Source organism: Ruditapes philippinarum, unplaced genomic scaffold (assembly GCF_026571515.1).
Source record: "Ruditapes philippinarum isolate M1 unplaced genomic scaffold, ASM2657151v2 ctg2041_1_1_1_1, whole genome shotgun sequence".
In the NCBI taxonomy this organism is placed as follows: Eukaryota; Metazoa; Mollusca; class Bivalvia; order Venerida; family Veneridae; genus Ruditapes; species Ruditapes philippinarum.
Genome location: NW_026857619.1, coordinates 13,693 through 33,484, shown reverse-complemented (window position 1 = coordinate 33,484; position 19,792 = coordinate 13,693). Strand labels below are relative to the sequence as shown.

General features: G+C 32.5%; 1 long non-coding RNA gene across 1 annotated transcript; it reads right to left on the bottom strand.

Moving 5' to 3' along the window:
• Positions 1 to 11,595: 11,595 nt before the first annotated feature.
• Positions 11,596 to 19,199, bottom strand: LOC132750366 (uncharacterized). The gene is made up of 3 exons (XR_009628538.1): positions 19,079 to 19,199; positions 16,561 to 16,614; positions 11,596 to 12,772 (listed from the first exon to the last, which is right to left on the bottom strand). It is a non-coding gene; the product is annotated as an uncharacterized LOC132750366 (long non-coding RNA).
• Between the last annotated feature and the right edge of the window lie 593 nt (positions 19,200 to 19,792).

The following is a 19,792-nucleotide window of genomic DNA, read 5'->3' as shown; positions in this document are numbered from 1 at the left end:
AGATACAACACACATATAATGCAAAATCTTATTTTCACAAGGCCTTCAATAAAACATAAACATAACAATGGACATATTCAAGCAATTATAAAGATTACAACATTCAGTAAATCTTAATCAACAAAGAAGACAGACATAATATTACATTATAGTATAGGTAAATCTAAACAATTTAAGACTTGAAAAACTTCTTATTTTTAAAGGAATAGTGTTCCATAACTCCATACTAGAATAATAAAAGGTACGTTTCAAATAATTTGTTTTAGGTCGTTTATGCATATAAATGTCTTTTTATGTGTTGATCTTAGTAAGTAAGTTTTATTTTGAGCTAACGGAATTAGATTAGAAATATATGCTGGCGTTAATTTATTCATCGCTTTATATACCATAATTCCAGGAAAGTATTTACATCTAGATGGAAAAGATAACCATTTCATATTTTGAAACATTTCAAGAGAAGTTGTTTTTACGGGTTTATTTAAAATAATTCTGGCGTTTTTTTGTAATTTTGTTATTCTATTTAGATCTGATTTGTTACATTGGGACCAAATAATACATCCATAATCAAAAGTAGGGACAATGTAAGCGTTATAAAATAATTGTTTCATTTCAGGTGTAAGAAATATTTGAATTCTTTACAGCAGAGATATTTTAGAAGCAAGCTTAGAACACGTTTTGTCAATATGTGTTTACCAAGATAGACAGTTATCAATGTGCAATCCAAGTAGCTTTTGACAATGAACATTATTTATACTCGAATTCTCAATATGCAGAGAAAGTTTGTTTATGTTATTTGTTTTACATTTTTATCCAATTATCATGCACGTTGTATTTTCTGGATTAATGGCCATGTTATTGAGAGTGCACCATTCCTGTATTTTCAGTAAGTCTAGCTGCAACTCAGACTGTATATTACTCAAACTTTGGTCAGCTATGTGTAATGTTGAATCGTCTACATACATATCAATGTCTGAATTCATAGTGACTGATATATCATTTACATATAAAAGAAGCAGTATAGGACCTGAGATTGAGCCCAGTGGCACATCTGATATAACCGTAAGCTTTCAGATTTATCATTGTTGACTTTTACAATTTGCTCTCTGTTAGAGAGATATGACCGGAACAATTGTAAAGAGTTTGCAGGAAAATGATAAAGTTTTAATTTATGAATCGGTATATTATGGTCAACTAAAATAAAGGCTTTTTTAAAATCTAAATATACCGCACCTATTATATTTCCATCATCAATATTCGTAAGCCAAGCATCTATAGCTGATCAAAGCCGTTTGACAAGAATGATGTCTCCGGAAACCCGACTGGTGTTCATTAATGCTATTGGTATACTGAAGATAATTATTTAGCTGATTTGCAACATGCCTTTCAAGTATTTTTGAAATGGTTGGGAGAATAGATATTGGCCTATAATTATTGGGGTTTGACTTATCTCCCCCCTTGTGTTAAGGTATAACACGTGCTTGGGAATATACTTAGTGAAATACTCTTATTAATAATTGAAGTTATTGCTCTCGTTATAGATTCTTTACATAGTTTTAATATATTTGGACCAATTTCATCAATGCCAGAAGATTTATTTTTATCAAGGTTGTCAATATATCTGTTTACTTCAAATGTGGTTATGAAATCAATGTCAAATTGCTTATGTTTAAGTTTATGATCTAGAAAATCTTTTAAATACGAACAATTGTTAACATTAAAATTAGATTTCTTAATTAGTTTTGAAATTTCTGTAAAATGTTTATTTAAGGCATTTGCAACATTCACATTTCCTTCAAATAGAACATCATTAATGTTTAAAGTGATTGGTAAAGACGTTTGCTGCTTATTCTCATTTGAAATGTCTTTAAAATTTTGCCATAAATATTTTCAATCTCTGGAATTTTCAACTGCCTTGTTATAGAACATCTACTAACTCTTTTTAATAACAGCCTGACATTTATTTCTCCATAACTTATAATTAATCCAGTCTTTACGACTTTACCTCTTTAATTGCGGCCTCTTTAATTTCGTCAGAGTACTAATCTGGTTGTTTTAATACGCTTTACTTTTACAGGCGCATATTTGTTAAATAACGCTTCAAATCATATTGTATAGAACATAAAGTGAGCTTTTTGGCTCTGCAATAGTTTCAATTATATCAAAATTAATAGCATTCAAATCATTTTTAAATACTTGTTCAATAAAATTCTTGGTATAATTTATCGTTTTATGCGAGAAAACATTTGCCTCCCTACTTGTAACAAAATGTATTGTAAACGACAATGGATAGTGATCGCTTAAGCTTAAATTAGAGATGCTCACATCATAAATATGGCTATGGGAAGATACGTATAAATGGTCAATTATAGTAGATGTATCTTTAGTTACTCTAGTAGGAGATTGGATTAATTGCTCGAGGCCAAAATCTTGAACAATATGCGCCCATTTGCTATTATTAAAATTATTAGGGTATGAATAGTTATCTCCAGTTACATACAAATCTAGATTATTCAATTCTGCAGTAATTAATTTCCGCTCACTGAAATAAATCCAAGACTAGTTACTGTTAGGTGGCCTGTATAAGATATTTCACAATACAGATTTATTGTGTGAAAAAATAACCTGTAACCAAACAGATTCCACATTTTGCGATTCTATGTCATTTCGCCTTCTATAAGAAACAGTATCTTTAATATATATTACAATTCCACCGCCACCCTTTAAGACCCTGTCTCTCCATTATCAATTTTGAGATCCTTATCTTTTACTGAATCACATAAAATGTTTCGCATAAACCAAAAATATCTGGGGCTTTTGATTCATTAAGTATCATACGTATTTCGGGCATAAGATCTTGTACATTTAGAAAGCTTATATGCAACCCTTTAGTGCTGAAATTAAATGTTACACAATTACTAACAGGTCCATTAAAAGCAGTTTTAACCGACAAACAGTTTGTGTCATTATGTGAGGAAGTAAGGTTAAAATTATCATAAAGATCTAAACACTTTGAATTATTGTTTGATATAGAATGATTTAGGTTTTTGAATTGACATTCACAAGCTAATTTATCACAAGTTTTGCACAGTGCTGAAAAAATATTAAATTTGTTAATACATTCATATGAGAGATTATGTCTGTCTGCATGAACCTACCATCTCCCGCCTCGTCTGCACTCTCTTGTTAACTACAAATATTACAGTGAATAAAGTCATTCAATCTGACCTTGAAGTTTTCATTTGTGTTTGGTCCCAAGAAGGGTCGTCTTTGACCATGTCCATTTGAATCACGTTCCTTTATTATTGGAAGTGTTTTGTTGATGACAGCTACTAAAGTACTTGCTCCTTTAGAACCTGGATGAATTCCATCTCGACTGTAGTAATATTTTGCTGTTCGGCCATCCCCATAGACGAAAGATGGATAGCAGTTAATTAATGTAGCCTTGGTATCTTCACAAACATTCTTAAGTACGCCGTTAGTTGGTTCCACATCTGTATCACGGCCTGGACAAAGAGAACACAGATAGATAGCACATTTATCACGCATTGAAGCAACCGTAACTTTGAGTTCTTTGTAAACTTCATCAACGGAACCGTCGTTTGCCGCATCATTTCCACCAACGTAAATAACAATGTTTTTGTCTTCACGCAAATCATATTTGCGAAGACGAAAACACACATCACTTGTCTACTCCCCTGGACATGTTAGCACATCAACATCGTTTTTGAGACCTCGTGTATGAATACCTTTCAGAATAGAATCCCCGACAATAAGAGTTTTCCATCTACTGGACCTTTTGGATTTGGTTGGTGAATCTGAATCATTAATTTTGTTAACGGAAGGCTCTATTTATTTCACATGTGTTTGGTTTGTGTCCTGTATCTGGTCTTCTGCTGATACTGGTTGTAGAGTATCTATTGAGCAATTCATTTCTAGGGAATAATCATGGGATTGATGAGGAGATTTATTTTCCATGCTACTTTTCTTATTACGAGCGGTTCTGTTAGTAGGAACATTTGATTTTGACCGAAGATGATCTGAAATAGACTGTAGCCTTTGAAACAGACAGGAATTTACCAAAGAAATTTGTTCTTTGATTACCTCCGTGTTGTTTTTTATATGTTCGACTTCCCCATTCAATTCATTAGAATTTACCTGCCTCTGAGATTTCAGTCTAATCAAAGCATCTTTTATTTCACCTATCTGTGAAGCCGTCTTTGTTATGTGATTGTTTAGCTCTCTACGCATATTAAGGATAGAGGAAGAAATGTCCTTTGACATATCTTTGATTGATTTGAATTGTCATCGGTCAACAATTTCTCTTTCAGTATAGGTTGGTTTCTATCATTATTCACTTCGTGAGGGTGTAGTGATCGTGATCGCCGTCAGTATCATTTGAACATTCTTCAGAAGTATTTGTTGATTTGCTTGACAAAATTAACAGTTAAATGTTTTCATGGATTTCTTTAGCAGATGTATATTGGCTTTTAAATGATCTTCGAGTATTTTTAGTATTTCTGGTAAGTCTTTTTCAGAGAACACGTTTTGTTGTTTCCCATTTATCAAACATGACGACTTGGAATGGTACATATTTAAAGTGTATATCCCTTGTCTTCCGGATGTAATTTTATATTTTGTTTCAACAAGATTGCCTTGTTTTTCATGTACAAGAATTTTCTGGCATTTTCAGTATTTTTTCAGAACTGAAGAATGTATCTACAGATTGTTTCAAAAGTTCGTACATATCCGTATTGAGAATTATTCTAAGACCTCCAGCAGTTTCTATTAATGATACATCTTCTCGCTCTGTTGCATGTAGTCTCTTTTTCAATGACTTCATTACATTAAAATCATAGTCTCTCCATTCATACCGATCGGATCCATGTTCTTTGCTCTTTTCAGACGTCTCCGCTTCTTCTGTTATTGCGCGAAATTCATAATCTCACTTTTTTTTAAGATTCCGACAACAGAAAATTATCTAAATTATATCAACATGGCCAGAAATTTAATCTGATTTTGTCTATTATTTTTTTTTGTCTAAAACTGTTCGTTTGAAAAATAATTACTTTCAGTATTAAAAAGTTTGACGCTCCGACGCTTTAAAACATTGCATTGTGCTTCTTTGTTTTTATGTGCATGTCTAGATAAACTTAGTTGGACATGGAGGTGCCCGTTACTCAACTTTTGACAATATTGAATTTTTTATACGGTTTTGTTTCGTCTCAACGTTCTCTATACAATGACATACTTTCCTTATTGTAGAATGAACCATAAAATGATTATTTGCAATACATGTAACTCACTTTCTCACGTCAAATTTAATTCTACAAACTAATAACTTTATGTCCAATCAAATGTGCCTATTTTGTGTACCACGTGACTATGTCATGGCTGCACATTTTAGGGGGCAATGCACAGTTTTTAAGGCTTTTGGCAAACAACTGACTGCGCCACAATCAAAACCTAACACAACAGTCTGTAATCACACACCTTAAATAAATATATTATATTTAACATATACATACATGTATGTATCTCACAGCAAAAAAAATAAAAATACATGTCCACCTTCTAGTTTTCTGGCACATAGCCCTGTGTTTTTCATTGTTGATAAAAAGAGTGGATTAGTCCTATTCGCAAAATAACAAAAATATATTAACGTCAAAAAATTTAATCACAAGCTATAGTGTTTCTTTCTTCTTAAACAATGCACAATCTGAAAATAACATCCAAACGGGGAGTCATTCAACTACTTTTTTCACTATTCTAAGTCTTCTGCATACCCTTTAAATAGAAGAGCTGATTCACCGGCTAGCTCCAAAAACCACACATTCGCATCCGACAGGTACTCTCTCAAAAAATGCAAGGGTCAATGTAGTCTGGTTCCATGAATACTATTCTGCGATGACGTAGTAAGCCAGACTAGGGTCAACGCCACTAAATTCAATTTTACTAAATAACTGAAACACAATACTAGTCATTGAAATATAATTACTATAAATATTTAGAACATCAAATATCCACTTCAATTTCAAAACTGTCTCTTATTTGTAAAACCCTGGCCAATTCGAAACTAAACGACCGAAACTGTTTACCAGTTGCCTCCTTATCTGGACAGGAAAAATCAAATATTTGAAAAACTTCCAGTGATTTGTTTTATGATTATGTAAGTATTTTACCTGGCTCATATATACATAAATTATCTGATAGTTTCTATAACATGACCATCATATATTCTTATTAGTTTGACTTGAATTGAAACGTATGTTAACACATTTTTTTCATTTCGGATGATCACCATTTCGGACAAACACGAATTATTGATATAGGCTGAAGGCCAAAGACAAAATTATATAGTTGAAGAGTGTAATTAAAGAAGAAAGTGTAAAAAATAAAACCCATTATGCAGTGCATTAAATAACAGGCCACTTTATGTTTTGTTTCAGGATTCTGCTGTGTGATCTCCCAGTTGAAATTTTGATACTAATATTTCACTTCATAGAAATACAGGACCTTTTAAAAAGTGTTAATAAAGTATGTAAATTGTTTTAATGTATCACATAAACGAAATCAGTGTTGTGGACTCGTGTAATATTTCCATATCAAGTGGAGGTTTCCTGTGAAGATTTAAGGGTCATTCTAACTCATTCAAGTCGGATAGTGGACTTGTCATTGCCATGTACTGTGTTTCATAGTTCAGTGCCAGAAATAGACTGCATATTTGCACAAACTAACTTCCGGAATTTAGATTTTTTAAACTTGAGTGAATCTCCTATTTCAACTTTATGCTTTCTATTAAGTTCTCCAAACTTAACAATTATAAAAATGTATAGATCTTTCCGACTGTAATCTTCTGGTTGGTGAAAATTTCAAGGTGCTTGATAAATGTGTTCATACTGAGAAATTATACCTCAAACAATGCACTGCACAATCAACCCTTGCAAAATATGTTTTAATAAACCAATGATCACTGTAGATGCCTGTTATGTTCCAATTGACATTAAACATTGTAAAAGCATACTGCAAAACGTGCACGGGCATTTAGTTTATTTAAATATAACCTTGCACAGCTCCATTAGTGAAATTGGATTTAAAGATCATATCTTAAACTGTTTTCTTGACACGTATATCAAACTTTATATACATGAGTAGGTTGAATCTACGAGAAGCCCTCAATCTTCTAGATGAATATGACAGTGATATTGATAGTGACTATGTAGATTCTCAGCACCATCTTACAAATACTGATACTGATGTAAATTTTGAAGCCAATCATGATATTTTTACAAAACACTTGTATGATATGGATGCATTACCAACCTCGTTTGTTGAAGAAATTAAGAGCACTGATAACACTCTTGAGATAGATAACATAACAGAACCATATAGAAACATTAGTGATATATGATTTATAGTACAAATGTTGCAACTGTAACAACAGATGAAGAAACCACACACAAGTCTGGTCAAATGCAAGAGGAGAAATCAAATGAAATTCCACATGAAGCACATTCTATTCATTTTATTGACACAGTTTCAGATACAAGAGTAAAACATAGTTTTCCCCCAACCCAATGTTGATTCAGATAACAATAATATGGTTACAATCCACTTATATGATGCAAATTTATTGTCCCCGTCTTTTGTTGAAGAAATGGTAAAAGCGGGTAAAATCCTGGAAATAAGTGTCGAAGATACATAAATTGATATAAATAATAATGATAACTGTAGCTCTGGAACAGAAGAAGCAATAATGAGAACAGAAACTACTAGTAATACATACAATGATGAAGATGAGATTACTGACAATAATGCAGATACAGTTGAATAAGATGTTCCAAGGAATGAAGAATCTAAGAGAAGTAGAAAAATATTAAAAGACACGAGCAGAGGGCAAATAGAAATAAGAAAACGTAGACGTCAAGCAGGAAAGGCTTATGTAAGTTCTAGAGGAAAACAAATGCAGAAGAAAGTAAGCAAAATTCATAAAGACTGTAAAGGGAATTGCAGATACAAATGCGCAAAAATATTCAACAGCGATGATGTGGTAAATCTACATACTGAATTCTTGTTGACTCTAAATGATGATCAAAATACATACATTATGCAAAAAGAACAGAAAGAGTTACAAAGCTAAGTCACATGCAAAATTCTAGAAGTACACATTTCTCTATTTTGTTAACAGGGTGAAAAATATCGTGTGTGTTAGGACTTTTATTTTGGTGTTCTGGGTGTTGACGACAGTCGCGTCAGAAATTATGACAGTAAAATAGATAAAGGAGATGGTACACAATACAGGGAATGCGCGGGCGATCTACGAGACAGTTGACGTCTTAGCATGATATAAACTTTGTAATTGAGCACATATCATCATTTATCAGAGTTCCTTCTCATTAATGTCGGAGTCAGAGCCAAAATGAATATCTTGAAGGTGGACAATCAGTTACAAAAATGTACGAGATGTACACAGAGAAATGTATAGAAAACCGCATGAAAGTTTTAAAGTTATCTATGTATAGAAAAATATTTAACACAAATTTCAATATATCATTTCATATTCCTAAAAATGATTGGTGTGATCTTTGTGAAAAAAATGAACATAAAAGAAAAAGATGGCATGACAGATTATTTGTTTAAGACAAAGTATAAACATCACATCACCGACAATGAAGCAACGTAAACGTGAACGAGATATAGACAGACATGAATATCATGGTAATATAACCGCTGTCATTTGTTTTGACTTACAGAATGTTATTACGCTGCCCCGAGCAGATTTGAAAATCTTTTTTACATAAGGAAATTAAATGTTTTCAATTTAACTGCACATTGTTCAATTGACAAAGACGTTTATAATGCCTTGTGGGTAGAAGCTGACACCGGTAGAGGGGCAAACGAAATAGCTAGCTCCTTAATTTGTATTGTAAACGAAATAAAATGGAAACATCCAATATCCAGTCTTATATTTTGTAGTCTGATTCTTGCGTCCTGCAAAATAGAAATTCGGCAATGACATTTGCACTAAAAAGATTTATGATAGATAATGATATTCATAACATTACACAGAAATTCTGTTGCCCAGGTCATTCGCAGATACAAGAGGTACATAATGTACATAGAAGTATAGAAAAGGTATTGAAAGTGAAAGAAGTTTACAGTCCGATGTCGCTTGTTCGTGCTCTAAAATGTGTGAGGCGTAAAACACCCTTTGAAATCATCCAGATGCGTAAACATCATTTTTACGATTTTCAAAAAGCGATAAACGGTTTAAAGTTTGTCAACATGCCATACACTAAGGTAAAGTGCTTAAGATATGAAAAAGAAAATCACTTTGACATTCAGTTTAAAACAGATTTCACCGGTACTGAATTTAAAACCGGAACTGTGTTTCGAAAAATGTTGACATGCACAAGCATGTCATGTACTTACCTTGCTGTTCCAAATCAGTTGAAAAAGTGTCCAATCATATCACTTGAAAAGAGGAAAGGTCTGGAAAGTATGTTAGACTATATGCGTACTATTGATGTACAATACTACAAGGCCATGAAAGTGTGTGTGTAGAAAAAAGTGCTACAGTAGACTGCGCAACACCCAAAGAAGGACACACCCATAAATAGAAAATTATAGGAATATTGCGATAAGACGGACAAACGCTTACGTAGTAATATTCTATATAAAACATTAGATAACTATAAACAGTAGTTCTTCACATTGAAGCGTTATATGTTTTTGTTGTTGCTTGTCTCAACCAATGTTATTAATATATATGATGATATACAAGACATTCTAGAATAGATAAGAAGTTTGGTAGATAATATTTTAAATCATATCCGAAAACTGTGAAACATATTATTCTTATTATCTGCTTTACAAACTTAGTTTTGTATTTCTAAGCGTACAGTATACAATGTAGTTGAATAACAATACATTTACCACGTACAAAAAGGCATGTTGTATTTTAACTTTATTTTATATGTTCGTTACATTGTTTTAAAACTAGTTGTTTGTAACTAGTTTACGGTTTCACGTGAGATAAAATGCAAAATAGCATTTAAATAGTGGACAGATTTTTTATTATACAGTATAATGAGCATATTAATAAAATGTTTTCAAGGGCATAATCTTTAAATTACAGTTAATTTTATTTTAAGAGTTAAACTGTTAAATTTTCATTTTATAAAGGTTTGTCAAGCAGGCGTATTTTGTATTTTGAAAAAGTGTATAAAATTAAATAAAAAAATACTTGGAAATCATTCTTAATTATCTTTTTCTAGCCGAATATTGAGACACTTCGTTACTTTTGCCTTCAATGTTTCATCAATAATCCCGTAACACTATAAATGCTTTCAGAAATAACAGATTGTTTCCTAAATATCTTGCGCAAAAACCCGTATCTCCATATGGGCTTTAGAACTAAGAATATACATGTGTTTTCTTATTAACGACGAAATTCGGAAACAATAATTTTAAGATTTCAGCTTTATGTTTTTATATATAATTACAAAATTTGGTATACAAGTAGATTATACAGTTTTACAAATACACAGTGAATTTCTTTTATATGTTTCAAACCATAACAAAGTTATTACAGTTCAAAGTTTCAAATGCGATTTTCTCAAAATAAGAAAAAAATGACATACGGGTTTGTAGAATTAAGCCAACGCAGGGTGATCCAGGTTTTGACCCCAAATGCATGATTTATATAAATTTTGTAGAATGCTACATGCAAAATATCTAAGTTTTGGGCATTGCATTTTTAGACAAGATTTTAAAGACATTTTTACTTCATAGCAAGTCTATGAGCTAAGTGACCCCCATCAAGGGCAGGGCCGTTTTTGACCCAAAGGGAAGGACTTACATACCTTTTTTATAGATGCCCACTAGCAATGTTTCATACAAATTCATTGGGCTATGTAATTTCAGAGATTTTTGAGACATTTTTCTTTACAAGTTTATGTAAAATATGTGACACCCCAGGATGGGACCATTTTTGACCCCATAGGCATGGCTAATGTAACTTTTGTAAAGGTTTACTATGCCAAATATCTGAATTCTTGACATTGTAGTTTCACAAAAGAAGACTTAATGTATTTTCCTTTACAAGTCTATATAAGGTGACCTCAATGTCAGGCCCGATTTTGACTCCATTTATAAGAGCTCAAATTGATGCTACATGCCAAATATCTAAGATATTCGCATTGTAGTTTCTGAGAATTAGTCTTTTACGTAGCCTAAAAGTGATGCTACATGCCAAATATCTGATATCTTGGCATTGTAGTTTCTGAGCATATTTTAAGTTATTTCTACAATTACATTGTATACAAGTCTTATATAAATAAAGTAACCCGCTTGGTACAGCCAGTTTAAACATCCTGCAACAACGGCAGCAGCCAGAGAAACTGTTTCTCAGTTAAATTAATATATGTACAACTGCGTGCACACATTTATGCAAGAATAACCCAAATAAAAATATTGAGAAATTTTCAAAATTTATTTCAAACATCATTTTATCATTATGAAGTTGATAAATGAAAAACAAAACAATCACAAATTGCAACAATTTAAATTATTTACAATTAATTTTTTTATACATACATACATACATACATACATACATACATACATACATAGTAAAATTGGAACCTTTTAAGGTCACTTAGAAAGCACATGTATCTTTATAACTTACAATTCATGCAAATGTACACACTAAATACATATATTTTCTAAATTCTCTAATTCACTTATTATTCATAATCTTAGACATCATGAAGTGATATGGTTTATTTTTAAATTTTTTTTGGCATCATTCAAACTTTACCATTAACCTCCTGAATTTCTTAAATGGACATTACCAGCTTCCGTTTGAGTTATTGACTATTATACATTTTTGGGTATATCAAGAAAAAATAATTGAAGCTTGTCAGACAACAGTATTGCGCCTGACCAGACTGTGTTGATGTGCAGGCTGGCCTAGCCCTATACTGGTGACAAAGGTTAATCACTTACAGCTTCAGGTACGTGTAGGTAAGGTTTAACAAAATTAGATTATAATTACATCAGGTCCAAAGTAAAGCCACTCTATCCAAGCTGGCTATAAAAGTATCAAAATTTTGGCCTTCGGCTGGAAGGAAAGATGTACAGAAAAGAAACATGTGATTACAATAGTGAAAGTTTGTTTGTATGGGTTTTTTTTGGCCAATTTTGATACATTATTATTTTTGATGATATCCCCCTATCCGGCTTTCCTGGATAACTAACCAGGAATTACAAATATTTCCCTTTGTGAGTACTTATTCCACGAGTTTCTGACTCAGCAATGAGAGACAAATGACCATTAGACTCAATGTCTCGAGATCAATTGCTAAGAAATTTCGCCTAGCCAGAGGATGGAAGCAATGCTCTCCCCATTGAGCTAAGCAAACGGACTCATTACAATAAAATATTAAAAATATAAATAAAAGATAACAATATCATAAACAACCATTGCATTATCGAGCAATCTACATGCCGTGAATCAGAATTTTTTTAAACAAAAATAGTAATCTGTAATGAAGAACAATGAAATCACAACATCATTCAAGCAGTTTTTCTATCATACCAACATATTCTTTTTTAATTTTTGATGATAGGTTCGGTTCCTTGATTAAATTAAAGGTGATGTCAAAACCTTTTATCTATCCATTCTGTTGACTGGAAATCAATCTTTCATGTAATTTTTTAATAATTCTTTGATTCTATCCCGAACCATTTCAAAGTCATCAACCCTGGGAATCTGAAAGAAAAAATAACAATTTACAAAATAAAATAAGGAAAAGAAAGTTCAACAAGAGGGCCCTGAATTGGGCTCACCATAGAAATTGGTCAAAAGGTCAAGGTATAGCCCCTTTTCACCCCAGAAGCACAATTAGAAAAGTGGGACAGCTAAATCTGAAAAAAATTGTACACTGACACCAAGGAAATTTTTGTGTAACATTATTTTAAAACTGAAATAAGAGGGTGCTTAACTGTGGTTAAGATGTTGTTTGGATGTAGTTGTTTTCCATTTTTAACTCTGGCAGCCATTTTATTAAACAGTTAAACCTGTCACTAAGTGAGAGGTGAGCTAATAAAAAGATGATAGAAAAAGAGAGGAAAAACAAACATTTGACCTAGCTGGGGATTGAACTGTCGACCTCGAATCCCTGGGACAGGGCAATTTTGACCCCAGCGGTTTTATTTCAACAAACATGATTGACATTCACTAGAACATGTTTTATGTCAAATATCAAAGTTTTTAGGTCTTAAGGATTTCCACAAGACGATTTTTTAAAATGTGTTTACGATATACATGTATATAGAAGGAAAATCTATTATCCCTGTGGCGGGGTCAATTTTGATTCTAGGGCATTTATTTGAACAAACTTGGTAGACATCATCTAGAAGATGTTTCATGCCAAATATCTAAGCTCTACCTTTTTTGGATTTTCACAAGAATTTTTTTTAGTTTTTTACTATATACATATTTGGAAAATATATGACCCCTGGGGCGGGGCAAATTTTGACCCTAAGGCTTTTATTAGAAAAAAAACTTGGTAGACATCCACTAGAAAATTTTGTATGTCAAATATCTAAGCTCTAGCTCTTTGGGATTGTCACAAGGAGATTGATTTTAGTTTTTACTATATACATATAAGGAATATCAATGACCCCTGGGGCGGGGCCAATTTTGATCCTAGGGCATTTATTTTAATAAACTTGGTAGACATCCACTAGAAGATGTTTCATGCAAATTATCTTATCTATAGTGCCTTTGGATTGTCACAAGAATATTTTTTTAGGTTTTTACTATATATATTAAAGGAAAATCAATGACCCCCTGAGGCGGGCCAATTTGACCCTAGGGATTTTATTTGATCAAACATGGTAGAAATCTACTAGAAGATGTTTCATGCCAAATATCTAAGCTCTACCTCTTTTAGATTTTCACAGGAGATTTTTTTTAAAGTTTTTATTATATACATATAAGGAAATCAATGACCCCTGGGGCGGGACCAATTTTGACCTCAGGACTTTTATTTGAACAAACTTGGTAGACATCTACTAGAAGATTTTTCATGCCAAATATCTAAGCTGTATCTCTTTCGGTTTTTTATAAGACGATTTTTAAGAGTTAAAAGAAAAATAGGTTGCCATGGCAACCAGAGTTCTTTATGGAATTTAATTCTTTGGACAAATTTGGTAGAGCTTCATGCAAGAAACATCACTGCAAAGTTTCAACAAATTTAGCCACGTGGTTTAGGAGGAGAAGTTGTTTAAAGAAATTGTTGACGCTTACACGGACGGACGAACAAACTGACGGACGGACGATGGCCGACGGACAATTGGCCAACACAAAAGCTCATCATGAGGACATTGTTCTCAGGTGAGCTAAAAACAGAAGTAATCAAACAAAAGCTATCCGGACAGCTTGCTTGAAGATTCAACAGTGATTAACTAACATAAGTAGCTAAACGTTTGTAAGGGAAACATAAATCTAATGATTGTACATGCAGGAGACATTATTTCAGGCACAAATAGGCGCCTACATAGAACCACCAGCGTTCCGTAAGCTTACTAGCTTGACAGCTTCCTCACTTGAAAAAAGTCACTGGTATGATGAAGTTGTTTGAAGCCACTCAGCCACAGAAGTAAAAAAAATCCAACCATGCGAAGTGACATAATCTTTAAAAACAAACACCCTATGCATTCAGTTGAGATATCAGTGTTACAAGTCTTAATTAATTGGTGGAAATTATAAATAGATAAGTTTTCATAGAATTAGACATTTGATTTGAAGTACCTGAAAACCATGTAATTAAAATGAATATGTATTTCATTTATCACATGAAATTGTAATATACAATATAGAAATTTGGCTTTATTAATTTACAAATTGTTTTCTAGCAACGACAATATAATTTTTAGAAACCATTCCCGAAAACGATGTTTAAGTTTGAGTGTTGGAAAGTAGAACACGAACATATAAGGAAGAATTAACCCACTGACATCGCAAAAAAAGTATTTTGATTTAATTATGTATGGGGAAATATCTCACAACATCGCATTAAAAATATCACAAATTAGTGAAAAAAAAATGTTTAGAATTTGTCCAAATATAAACTTTTATGAAGTTTACTCAAAGTTAAAGACCTGTTGACTGCAATATCTCCAAATTAATGGTTTAGTATCTGTTTTAATAGCAATTTTAACACCATTTATCATATCTAGTATATAGGTAGTTGATCCATCTAACTGACTTTCCTGGAGAAACTAACCAGTAATATAATTTCTCCACAAGAGACAAACTTCTTTTCAGACAATATTTCTCAATCAGCAGTGAAAGACAAATATGCTCAAATGAATTTATATCCGCCGCCAAGCACTGGTTATCACTAACACAACAACTGGAGACACAAGGCTTTATTCATTTTTTTATCATAACATAAACAGTAATATTCTTTGTACATGATAAAATTCCAGGGCAATAACAGAGGCCATAACAACTTTGTGTTATAGAGTATTATCTGGACATAGTAATGAGATGCAAATTGTCTTTTTGTATTGATGGTTCCCATAAAGTTGTGTTGAAGTCAATCCAGCAGTTGCAAAGAAATAGTATTATTGGTATATATGCATAATACATAACTAATCAAAAGCCATAACTGTTGAAGAGTCTGACTGGAGCAAGGCGATGATATGCTCATCTCATCTTGGTATTGAAGGTTCCCATAAAGTTTCGTAGAATTCCTGCTAGAAGTTGCAGGGAAATAGCACAGAAACGATTTTTGCCCTATATGCATAATGCATAACTAAGCAAGGGCCATAACTCTGAAGGATCATACTGGAACAAGGCATCAATATGCAGATTTCCTCTTGGTATCGATGGTTCCCATAAAGAATTATTGAATTCCTGCAAGCGGTTGGAAAAAGATAGCACGTAAACAATTACTGCTCTATATGCATACTGCATAACTAATCAAGGGCCATAACTATGTGTTGAAGGGTCCAACCAAAACAAGGCGACGATATGCGCATATCATTTTGGTATTGATGGTTCCCATAAAGTTTACATTGAGTTTCTGCGAAATAGCACAGAAATGATTATTGCTATATATGCAAACTGCATAACTAATCAAGGGCCATAACTCTGTCATAAAGGGTCAGACCCGAACAAGGCACATTATTGCACATCTAATCTTAGTATTAATGGTTCCGATAATGTTTTGTTGAATTCCTGCTAGTAGTTGCAGAGAAAAAGAGCGGAAACGATTATTGCTCTATATGTATATTAAAGGGCCATAACTCTGTGTTCAAGAGTCGAACCCGAACAAGGCAACGATATGCGTATCTCCTTTTGGTATTGATGGTTTTGTTGAATTCAAGCCATTAGTTGCAGAAAACTAGCGCGGAAACGAAATTCGGACGGACGGATGGACAGAAGGACAACGCTAAAACAATATCCCCCTCCCGATTCCATCGGCGGGGTATAATTAAAAAAATGGACGGGGACTGTAAGGAGAGAGTTTAGAATAAGAATCATACCTGATAGTTTTGATCAAGATACATTCCCAAATATATTCCTACTCCAAGCATAAGCTGTAATACAGAAACATACACTTATAATATCTAATCACATAATGATAGATTTCGAGCCAAAATTGGAATAAAAAGTTTTCAAAACATTATTTGTCATGGTTTAAAACCGCATTTAGAAGGTGCAAAACCAACCTAACCAAAAATTTTAACAACATTTGATATGCTTTAAGTTAAAATCAGCATAATTCCAAAAGAGAAAACAGAAAATCTGCCATTATATAGTAGTTTCGAAATCTCTCTAAAAATACAAACAACAGTTTAACAAATCATAATGTTGTTTTTAATGGATACTCAGCATTTCTGCCATCGGTATATACCTTTTTAATTTTTACTTCTGAATTCTTTCATTCTGGTTATTTCTAATACTATATGACGGTAGAGGACAATATTGGCATAAAAGATCAAGGAACACATCAAACACTCAGGGAAATGAATAAATTGCTTTGATTTTGACATTTGCCATAAATTGTGCACAAGAGAGTTATATTTATTTATTACATTATACAAAAATGTATTCAAAATATTTTATGACCAGCATATTTTTTTTATTTGTCTGGATTTTTACGGCACGTCAACACATAACTGGCCATATCGTGCCGAATGCTATAATAGGGTTAAAATGTTATGTAAAACTTTGTAAATAACAATAAAAATGAACCAGTTAGATCCTAAAATACAAGCTTAAGTTTATCTCTTTCAAATAATCAATCATGATGTTTTTTGATGGAATTGTATTAAAGAGTTCTTTGAGTGAATTTACACAATAAAATCTATTACGGGCCTGTAAAAATTCATGACATTCAAGAAGAAAATGCTCAACAGTAAAAATTTCATTATAAGCTACATAGAAAGGGGCATTGTCATTCGTGAGGAGATAAGAATGGTTAATTTTAGTGTGTCCAATTCGGCATCGAAGAAGAACTGTTTGATCATGGCGGTTTGACAGAGATAGAGATGGTGACACATCAAGTGATGGGTTTATATCGTGAAGTTTATTAAAAACGGCATTGTCCCAATTTGCTTTCCATTCAGATGATACAAGTTTATTTATAGCTGGTCTAAAATCGCAAGCAGATAACAATAAGTCAGTTTTTTGAAAATTTAATGATTGTTTAGCTAAAGCATCTACTTTTTCATTTCCTCGTATACCTACATGACTTGGGATCCAATATAATTTAACAGATTTTGTTTTAAGTATATCATGAAATCGTAAAAGAAGTTTCCTTATCATGATATTGCCAGATTTTTTATTTTGAATGGATATTAAAACAGAAAGCGAGTCAGAAAATATCACAAATTTATCATGGGTATGCTGTTCTATATATGACAATGCTAAATCTATAGCTTTTGCTTCAGCTGTAAAAATTGATACATTATCTGGTAACCTCATACTAGATGTAAAATTATTTTTAAACACAGCCGCACCTACTTTGCTATTGATTTAAACTTCAGCTTGAAGTACATATACAGTTAAACTTTGTTCGCTCGAACTCGGAACACTCTAATACCTCCATTCGCTCGAACTCATCGACTATATATGAAATAGAGCTATTAGCCTATAGCAGCCTACACATGGACCTACCATGAAATTACGATCTAAAAAGTTACTGGATCTTAGGAGTGTACAGGCGACCATGTTGAATTAATGTGTTTTTTTTCTATTTATATATGCTACTGCATTAGTAACTCAGTAGATTATGCAAAGAAAACACGTGACAGTGTTTAACTGACAATTTTGTCAACTGTCTTTCTTGAATTAAGAGATCAGTTATAATGGATTTACGAATTACAAGATAAGATTTACAAGACAAGACTTTACTGTTCACTTAAAATGTTATATCATTTTTTTTCATTTTACCATCTAGAAATCTGTTGGTTTAAATTTCATTTATTAAAAGCTTGACCAGTCATTTCCTGGCGCTTAACATTTTACAGTACTTTCTGGTGTCAACCTAATTCTTGAATATGAGTTGTTCTGGTATATGAATTGTTCTGCAATATGAATTGAGCTCAATAATTCTTACTAGATCAGGATTATGCCAGTTGTGGAAGCTCCAAGAATTATCCATCTTGTCTAGTAAAATCCATTAGACATAACCTCACTTTTTAGTTAACGTTATCAACATTTTATAATTTCTAATATTGATCAGCAATCTCATATGATTACATCCTTGTAAATAATGACTCATTTGATCTCTTATCAAATCCTATTTGTCCTGCAGTATAATTACGTAACACAGCAGTCTCTGGTATATAATAATGACATTTAAATGACCAGCCCCTCAAAAGAATCTTTTTCAAATTAGATCTTTAGAAAAGTTCGGATTCAGGTCTGCCAACTTTCCATCATATTTAACTGTCAACCAAAATTTACACAGCATATACATTGATGAAATATGTAAATATACAACCAATCCTGTTCAATGGTAGAAAAAGTAAAGTTACATATTAATGGAAATCTTACTAGTCCAAACATGATTGTGTCACTCATGATTATGACAGCCTATATGCAATACCAGCACTCCTTGTCACATGTCCCAACTGAAATACAAATAAAACAATAAAACAGATAACCTGAAGGTATAACCTAATTTCCTGGATATTGTAACCGTGATGTCACACAAGTTATTGGTTCAGACTTTCATCAAATGGTACAAAAATCTCGAAAAAATATTTCCAGTCCTGTTGTATCCAGTGGAGTCCCTTTATGATAAGTCTGAACACCATTGGTGTCTATTGTTTAATTATAAACTTTCTGTTACGAGTAAAAAAAATTATCATGTTACACTGGGACAGAACACAATGAGACAAACAACTGGAGGTTTGCCTCTCATTATTTTCCCCACAAAGCATCCATGCCATTTTGACATCTTCAGCATTTTTAAATGTAATCTCTTTGTCTGATGTGAACAGTTTAAACAAGACAAATGTAAAATAATCTAACTGGAGTAACATTTAAACGGTCCTTTTGTTTGTCAATTGTCTTAGTCCAGCTAATAAGACTTGCCTAAGAGACATCAAGATATTGTTTGGGTGATGTCTTTATCCAACAGTTTGACAAAACAGTCTGTAAAATGGTTCAAAACGTTCATTCTGAATTAATGAGGCTAAAATTGTTTTAACACAATGTTATGTAATTAATCTATGATTGTTTCATCATCAGCATTTAAGCACAACA